General features: G+C 35.6%; 1 protein-coding gene across 1 annotated transcript in view; it reads left to right on the top strand.

The window, feature by feature from the left end:
* Positions 1-210: 210 nt before the first annotated feature.
* The window catches only part of GREM2 (gremlin 2, DAN family BMP antagonist), a 133,741-nt gene continuing 117,932 nt past the window's right edge, over positions 211-16,019 (top strand). Inside the window, exon 1 of the mRNA XM_074262501.1 lies at positions 211-468. The gene's annotated coding sequence lies outside the window, so the exon portion shown is untranslated. The remainder of the gene's footprint in view (positions 469-16,019) is intronic.

Below are 16,019 nucleotides of genomic sequence, written 5' to 3'. Positions count from 1 at the left end.
AATCCACAGACTGGAAGGAGGAAAAGAGAAACATTGCAAGCGACTGAAGTGTGTGTGGCTGCAATGTTTGTGGGTTAGATGAGAAACAAGCGCTGAGTGAATCAGGGAGGGGAGGGGGGCGGGGGGTGGCTGGTGTGATTTGTTTGGTGATCAGAGCCAATAGAAAGCCTAGACTGTGATAATATACCCATGCAGTGACTGAGAGGAGTCAGAGCTAAGACTCCGGTGCTCCTTTTCACATCTGCAGCCGGAGACAACCAGAGACCGTGCAAAGCAAGGCACGATCTCCCATTTCCAGCTCCCTTAGCCAGTGCTCTGTCTTATGGGCATCTGCTGCAGCCTGGCTAAGGCAGAACTGAACCCGGCAGCAGGAGATCAAACTTAGGCGCCCCTTTGGACTATATCATCCCCACAGGAGGGAGAGCGAGCGAGAAGGGAACTGAGCAGAGAGCTCCAACAGCATTGCAGGTACGGAGCTCGTCACAACTCATCTGGCATGAACGATGGTTTCTCCCTCGCACATTTTCTGTAGGTTTGGCGGGGTTCTTGACTTTGCCTTTCCTTAGTTTTTCACAACAGAACATATAGAAGAGTTTTCTCACTTCACTGAGTCTATATTTTTTGCTATTACTATCCATCTATTGGATTTTCAGGCTGTGTGAATTACAGACCTGAAAACTTGGCAGTGTCTTCTTCATTCCCAATAAAAACCAAGGGTTATGCTGTCATGAGACCTTTTCTTTCTTTTTTTTTTCTTGAGGAGGGGGGTACACACACATATTGATGTCCTAGATTTTAATTATGTATAACAGGAAAGCTAACTGTTGTTTGACTTTTGTAAAGCAACCTTTTATTATTCCCTGTGATTTTATTGTCATGTTACTATCAGACCTATGTAACCCTACTGATATCAGGAAAGTGGAATGACTTTTACCTGGTTTTGAACTGAACAAGATGTATTAAGATGCATTAACTTTATACATATAATGTTCTCCTTTTGTTGTAGCAATTCATAATGTTTTTAAAAAACCATTATTTTCCCACTCTTTTCTTGTGCACTTGATTTGATATTTAGCATGTGAGCTTAAGATAGATTTTCATTCTATATTTCTATATAGGAAGTTCTCTAATTATATTTATGAGTTGAGGATTTGAAGTTCTGATTAATATAATACTGGCAAGAAATGCCAAGGATGGGTTTGATTTGGTACCAACATGAGAAGAATCTTTAGCTTTTGATGTTGATATGGAGATCTTAAAAAGAAAGGAAGAAAGTATTGGTAATTTACTGACTAAATTATTTTTCAGTATTTTGCACCAGGTGACTATATAATTGGATTTCTCAGGGCAAAATTAACCATTCTTTATGATTTCAGTCTTTCTCAGCCAAAGGCAGAACAAGCTGAATGAAAGCTCAGTTAAAAGCCTGCTTTGAATGCTTTGAATGACTCTCAAGTCCACGTGCTCGGCTGCTTTGAATCTGTAGAAAGAGTGGCTCCTGCAAGGGGAAAAAAAAATAGCAGATTAGGTAGGACTGACTCCACAGTCTCGCAGAGAATGGCTCCTGCAGCAGGTGCAGCAGCAAGTCAAATGCGTTCTCCAAGGCCTAATTAGCACTTTGCCTAGTAGACCCCATCCAGACCCCTACATGTTTAATTCACTGCAAATTTCCCATCTGTTTATAGCTTCCACCAGTGTTTGATTCAGGTGTCATCCCCATTCAGTGCCACTTTCCTGTCTAAGGATGACAAGCAAGATATTTGTTCCATCTGCTTTTGCACATCTACAATGGAGAATTTGTATTGTTACCTTGACCTAGATTCTTTAGCCTAAGGCTTCCCTTATTTATGCAGGGAAACTCTGGTTTAGCTATTATGTAAATTGACTGAAAGCTGTTCCCATTCTCCTCCATTATTGACAACAAAGTATGATTTGCTGTAGAATCTTACTGAATTCCTCCCAAAAGAGATTTTGTAGGAGTGGAAGGGGAGAAAGGAATGGATTGACCGTAAGTAAATCCTCTTGGGGAGGGGGTATCAATATCTGTCCATTATTTTGCTTTTCATACATTTTAAAGATTTTTTTTTTTAAGAAACCTTAGTGACAAGAGGGAAGTTGGCAATGCAAATTAATATAGCTAAGACCCAGTCTTATACTAATAATCAATTGGATCTATTTTTTTCTTATTATAGTATACTTTTAATCATAAGTAGATTATATACAATAAATTCATACTATAAGAGGTCATGGATTACTAGCAATGTAACAGAGTTGGAAGGTGTTCAGGGTTCTGCAGAGAGAGAGTAATTGAATGTTAGTCTTCTCTGACAAATACTGCATGGCTTTCTTTTGTAATTTATGTATCCCAAGCTAGCCTGTGTGACTTTGAATAAATCACTTTATCTTTTTACTCACTTGTAAAGTAAGAATTATAAGATCATTTATTTAAAGGTGAAAGGGACCATAGAGATTATCAGAGCCAACCTCCTCACCCAGGGTCACACAGCTAGTAAGAATCTAAGGCAGGGGATTGGACTGCATGATTTAAAGGACCTTTTGGAGCCCTAAAATCCAATAATCTGCTTATTGTTTGTTGTTTTGTATTATTTGAACAGTTCTCCATTGGAATAGATAATTCACAGAGCTAACTAAAGTTCTGTTTCATGGCTAGTCACAGCTTAAGCTTATGGCTTCCTTGAATTTCTAGTGAGGTAAAGTTTAAACAATGTACACTCCTTCAAATCTGTTATAAAATAAACACTTCCTCCCTCACTTTCTCCCACTGGAACAAAGAAAGAGTGTTAGCTTCTCAATCTTAGCTTGGTGTTCTTATTGATATGAATAGAACTGACAAATCTGGTCAAGGACAGAGTTATTCCAGAGAGTTATGGAGTTTGGGGTACATGTTCGGATAAGGTGGGAACTTCCAATGTGCTACAAGCAGGAAAACTATTTCATCTTCATTTTCTTCTTGATAAGGTCATTTAAGAATTTAATTTGTTGGTACTGTATTAAAAGCCATGATTTATTGCCTTGTTCAGAATACATTTTTAAAAAATGTGTCTGTGACAGGAGGAGAAAAAAGGGAACCCAAAATCATATTTATCAGAGAGAGTTTATATGATTATAAATCGTCTTGGATTACCTTCTTTATTCCATCACTTTTGGTAGTGAGCTTCCTTTTTTTTTTTTTTTGCACTGCATTGTCTGAATATGTTAAATGGGCTCACTTCCACTCTCACTCCCACTCACTAGAGACTATGAATAAATTGGGGGATGGGGATGGGGAAGAGAAGAGGAACAAATCTTTATATAGCTCCTTGTGCCAGACACTGTGCCAAGCATTGTGCAAATACTATCTTGCTTTATTCTTACAACAACCCTGAGACATGGGTGCTGTTATGATTCCTCTGTTTATAGTTGAGGAAATTAAGGTAGAAGGAGACAGAAGTAACTTGCTCAGAATCACACAGTAAGTGTCTGAGGTCAGATTTGAACTTAAAAGTCTTCTTGACTCCCGATCCCTTGCTCTTGTTCACTGATCCTAGCTGCATGTTACCATTCCTACTAAATTAAATGTTAAATTATTCCTAATGTTCTTAAATGGAAAGCGCTCTACTCAATCACACTACTCTAGGTTCTGTATGCACTCTTCAAGTTATTTTTAGCTCCCACAGTTCATTTTGCAAAGTGCTATGTTTGTGTTGTATGATTTTTCCTTTCTATGCTAGATACCTTGAATACTTGGAATATTTGTAGAATTTTAACCATATAATGAACCAAATCCTATTGGGCAGGGACCATTGATTGGCATTTGGCTAATCAATATTATTCGGAAAACATACTTTACTTCATCACTTGTTTGAAGAGCAATGTTCCATATCCATTTATGGATGAAGACATATCCAGAGGGATATTTCTTAAAAGATGTTCACTTATTTATGGCATGACTTCCCTACTCTCAAAGCAAGAGGTAAAAGGATTGATGAGTATGTAAAACAAAACAAATAAAAAATCATCACCTGCAAGGATGATCACATTGGAAGATTATCAGAGACATTGAAAGTGGGAAAGTTTTATTGAATCACCCATCATGCACAGGTGGGAAATTAAATAATAGCACTTGATTATGACAACACCTACACATAAAGACCAGGAGAGGGCAGTCTTCCAACTCACAAAAGTGAGCACCTTTCTAGTTGGCCATTGAGAGTAGAAGAGCTCTGTTTCCAACCAATCTGAATATTTTCAGTCCTATTAAATGTACCCCTGTTTCTCCTTAATGTCAAGTGCAGTTAAGTTTCTTTTATATACCCAAATGATATTAGCCTTGTCTGCCAGAAAAAAGAAAGTGAGAGACACTAAAAACAGAGCTAGCTTTACTTATACTTTGTACATACTTAGTTTTGGTCTCTTCTAGTTGCTTTGTTGTTTGTTTTCTTCATAACCTTTTAATGGGGAAATGAAGAAGGAAAGAAGGAAGGAAAAGGAGAAAGAGAAGAAGAGTCTTAAAGTTACCATTCATTGTGGTTGCTGGTTTCAGTCATCATGGACCAGTGTAATTTCTGGCACCAGACCAATGCAAAATATATTTTTGCAGAAAACATGCTGATTAAGTTCTTCTGGTAACCATCAGTACTTTGGATTGCCTGCTAGTTTTGTTATATTGAGTTTGCAATAATCATTCAGAAGCAAGTTTATGACAGAAATTTTAGGAATCCTAGGCATATTTTCACAAGCATATGAATAGTAGAGAGGTAATAGATGGCCAATCTTAATATTAGATCAGAAAAGCTGTGTGAATCTCTTAAGTTTTTCATAAATATCTGATTTGCTTTCTTTTTTGCCTTCACATTTTTGGATCATAAGCCAAAGTTAAATAAGAAATATCAGGAATGAAATGTAGGGTAATTGTCATTAATGTTAATGACATTATGTTGCTCCATTCAGTAAGCTTTTTCTGATAGGTTAACCCTAAGGCGTGAAAATATCACTCTTTCTCCTTTCATTATCGTTAGATCAGGTAGGCACATATAGTGAGGAATTCCAAAATGTCAGATAAGAAGACTTTAAAAAATCTTATAATCCCATAAAGAATCTAGTGGAAACAGTTTTTCCTGACCCAAAAGAGAGAGCTAAAGGGGATTTATAAGATAGTATAATAGAAGAGAAATCTCAGAAGTTTATGGGGATGTGAACTCTGAGAGGCCTGGAATTCTCTGGACCCTTTTGAAGTTGCCAGCACTAAGAGCACTGTGATCTTTGTTTTTTGCCCTTATGTTATTAGGAGCTGTGTGTTTGCATGTGAGTATATGTGTGTGCATACATATGCTTGAATTGACAAAGAGTACTTTTTTAGGGACAAAAATTAGGTTTCAGGGTATGTAGAAGAAAACAAAACGTGCTTTTTTTTGTGACAAGCTTGCTCTCCCTTTCCCATCACCTCCAATTTAATATTTGACCAAAACAAAAAAAAAAAAACAAAAAACCAAACCTCTGTTGACCTGAGAGCTTTGATGAAAAGATCAAGGATAATGCAATAACAACATGCAACATGATATTTAGGTAAGAGAATGGCAAATAACAATTTTGGATTATTAGGAGGAACTGAAGACATAATAGTGAACATATAAGGCCCTGCAACTCTCTTCCCAATTAGTAATTAGAATAGCCCTTCACTAATTGTCTTTCAGAGACAAATACCAATTACCTTCTCCTTTTTGCAATTTTTTTAAAATCAAAACATTTAATTCTTAAAAATTAATCTCTTTGAAAAAGTCCGCCCAACTGAGAGGAGGAAAAGAGTAAATAAGATAATAATATTCTGGCCAATTCCATAACTCTCAGCTTAGTGGTAAAGAATACTATAAAAACACTCCTGTATAAAGACTTTAGGAGAATTGCAAACAAAGAAAAGATAGTCACTTATGGAAAAATTCTCTTGGAAAACAATTTTGAAGGACATGACACCTAGAATACAAACACTTCTGAATATGACATTCATGTTATGGATTACCAGCAGTGCCAAACTAAAATCCTCATCTCTTATAATTTATTTAAACAGTGGGAAAGAGAAAGGAAAAAAAATACTGATCTGGAGAACACTTAAATAGCTCATGTGAAATGCGAAGTTGACTTTGTCTTGTACAAACATTGTCTGCATTAAAAATATTGTTCAACCTGGCGCTAGGACTGAAACTCCAAAGGGCTGGGAGGAACCTAATCTTATCATCCAAGGAAAGTTAGCTGCCTTTCACTGTTTTTTTGCAATTATAACACTGACCCTGGGTAATCCATTATATTTTCTCATTATAACAGGAGCATTTTAAGGAAGGTAGGCAGATATTTTGCTTGAAGGCTCATAAAAATTTGGCAGCCCTGCTATGATATTTCCTTTCAGATTCTTTTGCTCTGAATCTAGCTGATTGTAGTGCAGTGGTTTCTTTCCCTTTATGATGCATTTTATGATTCAGAAGTGACCCAGACTAATATTGCTATAATATGAAAGGTATGTAAATTTGAGTATTGGCAATTTCCTTGAATGATGTTTTCTTGCAAGTTACCAATCCCTACAAAGCTCCAATTTATTATAAGTACTTAGATTTATGTAGCCCCTTAAACTTTACAAAATGTTTTTAATATTTTCTCAATGCATCCTTGCAAAACTCTGTGAGGTAGGTTATTCAAGTATTATCCTCATTTTGCAGATGAGGAATGAGGAAAATGAGTCTTAGAGAGATTGTGACTTGATTTAGGTTATACAAATAGAAAATTGCAGAATTAGAACTTGGATCCCTGAAGTCTTGGAGTTTTCAAGTCCCAGATCCAAAGCTATTTATTAAAGCCATATCATAGCAGCCCAGGTTATAAATATTTTTGATACTATTGTTCCCATAAGACCCCATGGAGTTGATATTAGTTGCCTTTCACAGAATGAGAGGATTCTCTAAGTAGGAATTAATTTGTGTACGTATTGTTTGAATGCCCAGTCTGAGAAAGGTACTGTATTCATCATATACTTAAGTGCCAAAGAAGAAAAAGGTTTAAAAGAAAAAAGAAAAACAGAACAAAACATGCTATATTATGCATAGTCAGAAAACTACTGAAATACCATGTTTTCCAAAAAAGATCTGAAAAATGGAAAAGGCATAACATACATAAAATCAGGGAATCTGGGTGTTAATCGTGACTTTTCCTCTTATTCATAGGAACACAGATTTAAAGTTGGAGGAGAACTTAGAGGTCACCTAGTTCATACCCACTTCCCTCATTTTTACATATAGAGAAACTGACGACCAATAAGATTTAGTGACTTGTCTAACGATTCACAAATAGTAAATGTTAGGTAGGTTCTTACTTCAAGCTGAGATCCCTTTACTCTAAATCCAGTGTTTCTTCTACTGCAATCATGAACCTGGATTTAAAATTAAGTAAACTCTTTGTGCCTCAGTTTCCCTATCTATAAAATGAGGGTATTGAACTAGAGCAGAAGTGTCAACTACCTGAATGACAAATTAAACCGCAACCAAATTGAAATGTAATTTGGAAATATTTAGTAAAATAAATACAACCACAATAGAGCATATATAAAGTTAACATTTTATTTTCTTACTTAGTTTGTGGCCTGTAGTAATCTTTGGGTATGGTTTACAATTTCTATTTGAGTTTGATGCCTTTGGACTAGAAAGTCCTTTGTAGTTTTAAATCCTTTAACCTGTTCTTCAGTACTGGCTTAGGCTAGGTAAAGGTGTAAATTAGATCCAAGAGGTGAGCTTCTAAGAATAAAGAAGTTTAACATTCATATAGGTCAGAGATTAGAGTCCAATGGTAGCACCCAGTTTCAGAGATAGTACTAGAGAGAATTCTAAGTGTATTTTTTTTTTTTGTAAAGACCATAAAGAATGTGGTTTCTTTAGCAGTCAGGTAAGGCTTGCATACCTTTCTAAACAGTGGACAAAAGCTATCAGGAATGATTTAAATATCAGAGAAGATTCAGCTATATGGCTGATTTACATAAAACTGTCTTATACTTTATTATATCTGACAATGAATGGTTCACATTTATGTAGTGCTTTATCATTTGAAACATCCTTTCCTCAAAATAAACCTGAGGAATAAATATTTTAGTTAATATAATTATGAGTTTATAAATGAATAAACAAAGAAGTAATTTACCTAGTGACACAAATCAGCCCTGGTCATTTTTCTTTTTGCTGCTTGTCTCCCATACTTGAAATGTTTGGTTTTTGACTGAATGCATTTCACTTAATTATAAATTGGATTTAAATGAGACAAAGTAGTCTGAAATAGGCAACCTAAATTTCTCTTCCCCACTTAATCAGAGTCCAGGAGGATTGGCTATGGCTCTGGGTGCAGTGAATGACCTTGACATTTTGGGTATCTGACCAAGCTCCTGCTTCCCTAGAATTTATAGCAAATAAACTGAAACAAAGCGTTCAGTTCTACCTAGTCTGCCAGAGAAGTTTTCACCTACTTGGGGTGGACACTCCCCTAATTCAGTGATTGTTTTAGCCTATCTACCTAAATGTTTTATTAGGGTATAGCTGCTATACATGTTATAGCTTCTTGGAGTCCCAAATGAAAACAGGTTGGCAGGTGGACAGCAAAAATGAATGAGCAGTCTTGAACAGGGGGCTCAGCAGCCTTCAGCCCAGGGGCACTAGTCCTTCCTTGAACAACACTAGCATAGCTAGTAAGTGGCCAGGATGAGAGACAGAACCCTACCTTTTGACCATAGTGCAGTGGTCTCTAATGTTATTTCACCAGTATGTTTGCATGTGCCCAATTCCCAGCCCCTTTCTCCACTAATAACTAATGTTTTAACTTCTGCTAGTCTCTCCCTCATTGCAATCCATCCTCTCTGCAGCTGCCAAAGTGATATTCAATTATCCTGCTCAAGAAGCTCTATTGGTGTTTCATTATTCTTAAGATAAAATAAAAATAATAGTAGTAGCTAACACTTATTTTTGAGCCACTGCAAAGTAATTTATGTAATATTTTATCTTCTTGGGTCCTCATAGTAATTCAAGTAAGTCAAGTGGGTGCAACTATTATCCTCATTTAACAGATGAGGAAACTGAGATTCATAGAGGCTGTGACCTGCCCTGACTCCAAATGTTCTTTTCACTAAGATGCTTAGTCTCCAAATTCCTCCATTTTGGCACAAAAAGCCCTTCACAATCTATCTCTAATCTATCTTTTTTGCTTGTTTTTTGATTACCCTGATTCATACAGTCCATATTTTAACTGAACTGTTCCATCTTTTGGTTCTGTGACTATGTTTAGGCTGTTCTACAGATCTAGAATGCTCTCCCCTTCCACTTCTACTTCACAACTTAGCTAAGGAGCCCTTTCACAAGCAAGGAATTTCTTGATATTCCTAGTTAAGTGTTTTTTCCCCAACCTCATTCTCAGAAATTACTTCTGTCTCTTCCTCATTTAAGTTCCATTCTTCCCTCAGTTGAGACTGAACTCTTTGAGATCAAGGACTATTTTATTTTTATTTATATCTCCAGTTCCTAGTACAGTGCTTGGCACACCAGAGGTGCTTAACACATGCTTATTGAAACTAACTGAATTGAGTAGAGTTGCATTATCACAACAATATTCAGAAAGAGTTTCCCATGTTATCCTTGTCTCCCGAAACCACAGAATCTTTCTTTTTATCAATGTAACTTGAGGAACCTGATAAATGAATCTCTCAGTTCATCTGAAGTTGTGAAAATGCTTCATTTGTATGGGAAATCTAGAACATTGTGTTGATTGAATTTTCATTTACATTGATAGGTTGATCTGAGGAAGGAAAAATTAAATCCACTTAAAATATTCTAATACTAAATTGTGACTCTAGGATCAAAATCATTTTCTTGTCTACTCTAAAGATTTCAAATATTTTACATGCACTCTAACCTCTTGAGAAACAAAATGCTAATGCAATGCTAACATAATTGAAATAGTTTTAGAGTTTTAGTTAAAGATATTTTGAAGTTAGATATAACACAAGAAAATAGAGCTTTCAGATAGCCTCCACCACACATGTCCCTCATGATTATTCCTGAGAATCATTTGCCCCAGGAATAGAGGCTCTTTGATACAAAAAGTACTTATATTTATTTTGATTTCTGCTTGATCCCTAAGCAGTTGGGTAAAGCAATCATCTCAATGAAAAAACCAATGTGTTAATAAAAAATTAGTCAACATTTCAATAACATAACTACAAATTTTTGTAGTTGAAAGTTGAAAGGGATAGCTGTATTCAATCTCCATGCATGAAACCTCTACAACATGTCTGCTAGTGATCAGTCTATTTTTGAAGACACCCTCAACACAGAGATGGAGAGCTTCCAATCTCCTGAAGAAGTTCATTGAATTTTTTGAGAGATCAAATTTTTAGAAAGTTGTCCATTAAGGCTAAGTATGCTTCTTTTCCTCTTCCACATAGCAGCTATTTAAATATTTAAAAGCAGCTATTAGGTTCCCTTTACATCTTCTCTTCTTCAGGCTAAACTTTTGCTTCTCCTTCAATATGGGGCTATAATCTAGAGGTCCTCCAGCTCACCATTGTCTTTCCATTCTGAACATAATACTCCAGGTGTGGTCTGACTAGGGAAAAGTATAATGGGACTCTATACTCTTAATTCAAGAAACTCTGCTTCTCTTAATGCAGCCCAGATTTACATTAGTACCTTTGGCTGCATTGGCTGCATATCCACATGGTTGATTCACATAGTGAATCAGTAACCCAGAAAACTCTTTAAAATTTTAAATTACAAAGTGCATTGGTAGAGACTCTTGTCTATATCAAGTAAATAATAGACCTGGATCAATATCTAAAAACTATATAAAGTGCTGAATAATCATATCTGTTGGTGTACATACTTTACCAAATTATAAATTCCCAAAAGTAACTTATAGTTCTGAAGTACTAAAATTTAACTTTGTATCACTGAACTTAGATGTTTTCTTTTTTGGGAGAAAGATTATTCAAACATAAAGAACCCTAAACAACTGACTTATCACCCTTCTGAACATGAAGAGGTTTTGGTGATACTTCATAGTTTTAGGACAAACTGTGAACAATGTGAACAATGCATAAACCAATTAAAGTTTAGACTATATGAAAGCTGGAAGTCCTTCATTTCCATTTAAAGAAACTGTCAACACAGCAAACCACAATGTTTGTATACTGTAAATGCTTTAAAGATATCTATTAGGAACCAAATTGAAATGTAAAAAAAAAAACAAAGCATACTTTATATATGAATAAAAACTTTTATTAACTTTATAAGTCTCTTTGTCCTCCTTTCCTGGGTTATTGGGTCCCAATTTTTAGTGTTTATGGCAAGATCTAGGAGAATTCATCTAATCTAGGTGAGAAGCCAGGGAATCACTAAAGGGGATCTAAGGAGGTATGTCAGGATTGGTTTTGTTTATATTTGCTTCTCTGCAAGTGACCACAATTGTTTTTTAATAAAATATGAGACAAAGTTCTTAGCTGTGGGATTAGGGGAGGAGAAGCCATGGGCAGTTTGAAGAGGGATGAAAAGCTTTGGAAAAGTGGCTTTGGTAAGAGGAATAGTGAATTGACCAGGAAATTGTAAAAGAATTGTTGCAATGAGGGTTCAGTTGAGATTATGCAACTTAAATTTGTAGTGGATCCAGTAAGCAAAGTTTTGTATTTTTATCCTAGTTTGTCCAGCAGTACAAAAGTAGGAAGCAAGACTAAAGGTGATAGAGAGTAATTCAAGGTTGAAGGCAAGATTAATGACAGAGTAAAAGAACAAGGGAGTAGAGATCTAGAGACAATGTCACTTGAGCTGGTTTACCAAGGGATTAAGATGGAGAAGTGAAGAAAATATGTCTAATACAGGGATGATGACCTGGGAAAGAACTGAAAAGGAGAGAAATTAAATGTCACAAGGAGACAAAGAACATTAATAGGGGTTGTAAGGCAGAGGGCCAGGTAAAATGACAAACTATGGTATTTAAATAAGGGACTTTCAAAATTCATAAATATTAAAGAAGATTATTACTGGGTGATGGCAAGATGAAGGATATGTAGCTCAGGTGATATAAGATAGTAGATCATAGAAAATTAGTAAAATGAAGAATTGAGAGTTTGAGATTTTTAAGGAGATTATCAATATATATAGTGAAACCTCTTAGTATTATAGTAGGAGTTGAGGAGGAGAGAAAAACTGAAGAAGCACAGAATATATTGACGAAAAAAGGAGAGTATTGGTTGACAACTACTACTAGAATCTCTATTTGATGATAAATGTGGATTTTGTGAATCTTAAAAGGAAAGAAGTTACTGAGTAGTTCTAATATGGGGAGGGATTGGAAGTGGCATTGGGGGAAAAGGAGAATTCAGATTCCCTGGTCATGACCAGCTATTACCAATGTTGGGAAAAAATGGTCAAGAAAATTGGGTAATTAAGAGAAAACCAGATTTCAGTGAATGTGAAATGGAAGGAACAAGAAAGGGAAAGATTTAAGATGAAATCAGATTTATTATCTATTGAATTCCTTGATGCACAAAGGAAGTCTGGGCAGCTTTAAACTTAGGAGCTTCCCTGAAACAGATGGCAATGAGGTATGTGTCATTGGGGTTGGGGAATAGAGTTTGAACAATAAGGTTCAGAATCAGTGGGATGGGTGTGGTATGATGAGGTGAGGGTATGCTAATGATTGAGAAATAAGTTCTTCCTAATCAGGGTAGAGTTAATCTATGATAACATTTAGCAGTTTGTAGCTAGAAAAGGGGACAGACATGGGCAAAGCCACTGGTTTAGATGTGGAGCTATAGGTGTCCTGAGGGTGAGTAAAATGGATGATTGATTGATCCAGAGGAGGTAGGACTCTTCCCTCCTTTCTTGGCAGGCTGAGGTGAAACAACTTTATTAGGTATCTACTTACCATACATCAGGATGTCAGATGCTTTTCTTTTTTTTTTCTTTTCTTTTTAAATCAGACCTATAATTTCACTGGTATAGGGAATTACTAGTAAAGAAACTGATTGCTAGTGGTGATCAGTACTTTTTCTATAGTCTCAGATGAGGAAAAACAGTTTCCCACCTCTAGAAGAGTTTATATTCTCTATTAGAGGAAAATAATGTATATTTAGAAATTAAAATTAAACATATATAAAATTATTTATGGAGAGAGGGCACAAGTCTAATATGAAGAGTTGTTATTGAATAAAAATTCCAAAGGACATAAACAAAAAATAGGGTAGAGTTGGAGGGGGACATTGAGAGTGGTAGAATTGAGATGGTGGTTATAACAGAGCAATGAACAACATAGAATTAAATGCCCTAAGAAAATATTTTTAAAAATTTTTATGTTGATTTGCAATATTTTTCCCATGATTTTCCTGATAAAATAACAACATAAAACTCAGAGGATCATATTCTGGCTATCTTCCCTATGTAAGTATATAAAAAATATGCAAGGAAACAAGAATTAATTTTCTTGGAAGATTCGGATTTTCCCTTTCATGCTCTCTCCTTTCATTGTACCTGGCTTGTCACTTAAAATGTGGCATTTGTTAGTGGTAGATTTTCCGAATTGTAAAGCAACCTCTGGGCTACTTTCTCACTTAGCTTGTTACAGCATTTACTATCATTGTTATGAAAAGGGAACATCTAAACAGTATAGACATTTGTAGCCGATTATTCTTGCTGGAAGTAATTTTTGCAGATAAGCCAAGAAGAGACATATAACTCTTCTGGATGGGTATTGTATTTGTAAAGTATCTGTATAAAGATGTGTTCCTCAGCAGAGTAGAAACTTTGTCTCAAAGCTCCCATCCTGCCGCCCTATTTTTAGAATACTGAGACTCTGCTTAGAATAATGATTCTGTTCCCTTATTCTCTAATATGACCCAAAGAAATTATTTTAATCAATTTGTGCCTTTGTTTCCTCAATTCTAAGGGGAGGTGAATAAAGACTTTAGAGACTTTTTAGAATAGAGACTTTTAGGTCCAACTTATGTCCTTTTTGATTTCTAGAATCCCTAACAACTCTAAATCCTATAATCCATCTCAAAGATGTATTTTTCTCTCCACTGAATTTCCATGGAAATTATTTTTTTTTACCACTAACATGGTCTTAATGCACACTGCTTTTTGTTCCATACATATTATATGCATTATCTCCCCAAATAATTATGTTTTACATATGGTGGACAGCCATCTATTTGTTGGGTGAATAAAGGAATGAATAACACCCTATTTTAAGACTGTGGGAAAGGCATGGTATACAGAATGCTAAACATTGGCAAAAATTAGGGTTCTAATCTCAGTTCTTATATTGATATGATAGTTGTTCTTGGAATTAAGAAGATAGATGTTCATTTTCTAATCATCTAACTCTTTGGGTCCCCATATGGGATTTTTTTGGCAGAGATATTGGATTGGTTTTGCCATTTCCTTCTCCAGCTCAATTTACAAATGAGGAACTGAGGCAAACATAATTGAGTGACTTCCTCAGGATCACATATCTAGGAGGTGTATGAGGCCAGATTTAAGTTCATGATGCTAAGCCCCATGTCTTTGCCCATGCCTGTCTTTTTTTTACTGAGCTGTCCCTGAATCAAGAAATCATGGTTTCAAAAAGCAAGTGTTCCTAACTGTTATATAATCTCTCTGAGACTGTTTCATTATTTGTAAAATGAGATTGAACTAGAATTTTTTGAAGGCCCTTCCATTTCTAAATTCATGATTCTACAAATCATTCTGAGCTCCAATTGTCACTACTACAAAAAAAGAGGGAAGTTGATTTAGTTGATTGACAAAGTACTTTCCAATTCTCCTTTTAACTATGTTTCACTTGTGCAAAAAATATTATGAGATAGGCATGATAGTGATAGATTGGGAAATAGAAAAGGAGCAGAAGATAAGTATTTAAACCATTTTTTAAGGTAACATACAGAATTGTATAACATGAGTCTCTTTATTCTCAGTTGAGTATCTTTTCCATTACACTTGTCTGCCTTATAAGACAGCAAAATAAGTGAAGTCAAAATGAAAGTCTCTTGAATATGTGTATGTCTAGACAAGTAGGTTGCATAAAACTAATGCCTTAATTTTTTTCTATTTATTCAAGAGGAAGAATAGAACAAGTACTTATTAAGTACCTACTGTGTGCTAGACACTGCGCTAAGTGCTTTACAAATATTATTTCATTCGGTCTTCTCAAGCTTCAAGCTAAGTACTACTGTTGCAGCATTTATAGTTGAGCATCTGAGGCAAATAGGTGAAGTGACTTAACCAGGTATAGCTAGTAAGAAAGAGCCTGAAGCCAAATGGGAGTTTTCCAGACTCCAAGATCAGAACTCTATCATTGGACCATCTAGCTTCCTGGTTAGGCCAGGTAGGGTCTAGTGTATTTCCAGTTCCACTTTTCTTCTTTCAACTCAATTATATATTGCTTATATTTTAGTTAAATTTGGCTAAAATTGCAGAATTTTAGAACAAGAAATTGTCTGAGAACGTATGAGCTTGCCCTTGATTTAATTTTTTTTTTTTTTTTTGTGAGGCATTTGAGGTTAAATGTTTTGTCTAGGGTCCCATAGCCAAGAAGTATTAAGTCTCTAAGACCAGATTTAAACTCAGGTCCTCCTGACTTCTAACTGTCCTCCTACCCCCTTATTTTTAAAGATGAGGAAATAGGTACTTAAATATTAAGAAGCTTATTCAAGGACATGTTAATTTAGTATTAGATCAGGTAAGATGAGAAACCAAGTCTTATGATTTCTAGTCCAATCTCCTCCCCCCCCCCCACTAGATCAGACTCTCTAAGCACCAGTGTCTATTGTCTCTAGTAACTTATAATATCTCTCCCTTTCTCAGTTCGGAGGCCAGTCATTTCCAATTTTCTGGGCCATGGCCATGGTTATAATTTCTATCAATTGTTGCTATTGTTAATTGCTTCAATCAATCATATGCTCCACAAAGTGATGGGAATCAAAGATGACATGGCCCCTCTATCAAGGT

The sequence above is a fragment of the Sminthopsis crassicaudata genome, chromosome 4 (assembly GCF_048593235.1).
Source record: "Sminthopsis crassicaudata isolate SCR6 chromosome 4, ASM4859323v1, whole genome shotgun sequence".
NCBI lineage: Eukaryota > Metazoa > Chordata > Mammalia > Dasyuromorphia > Dasyuridae > Sminthopsis > Sminthopsis crassicaudata.
This window is presented reverse-complemented; position numbering and strand designations above follow the sequence as displayed.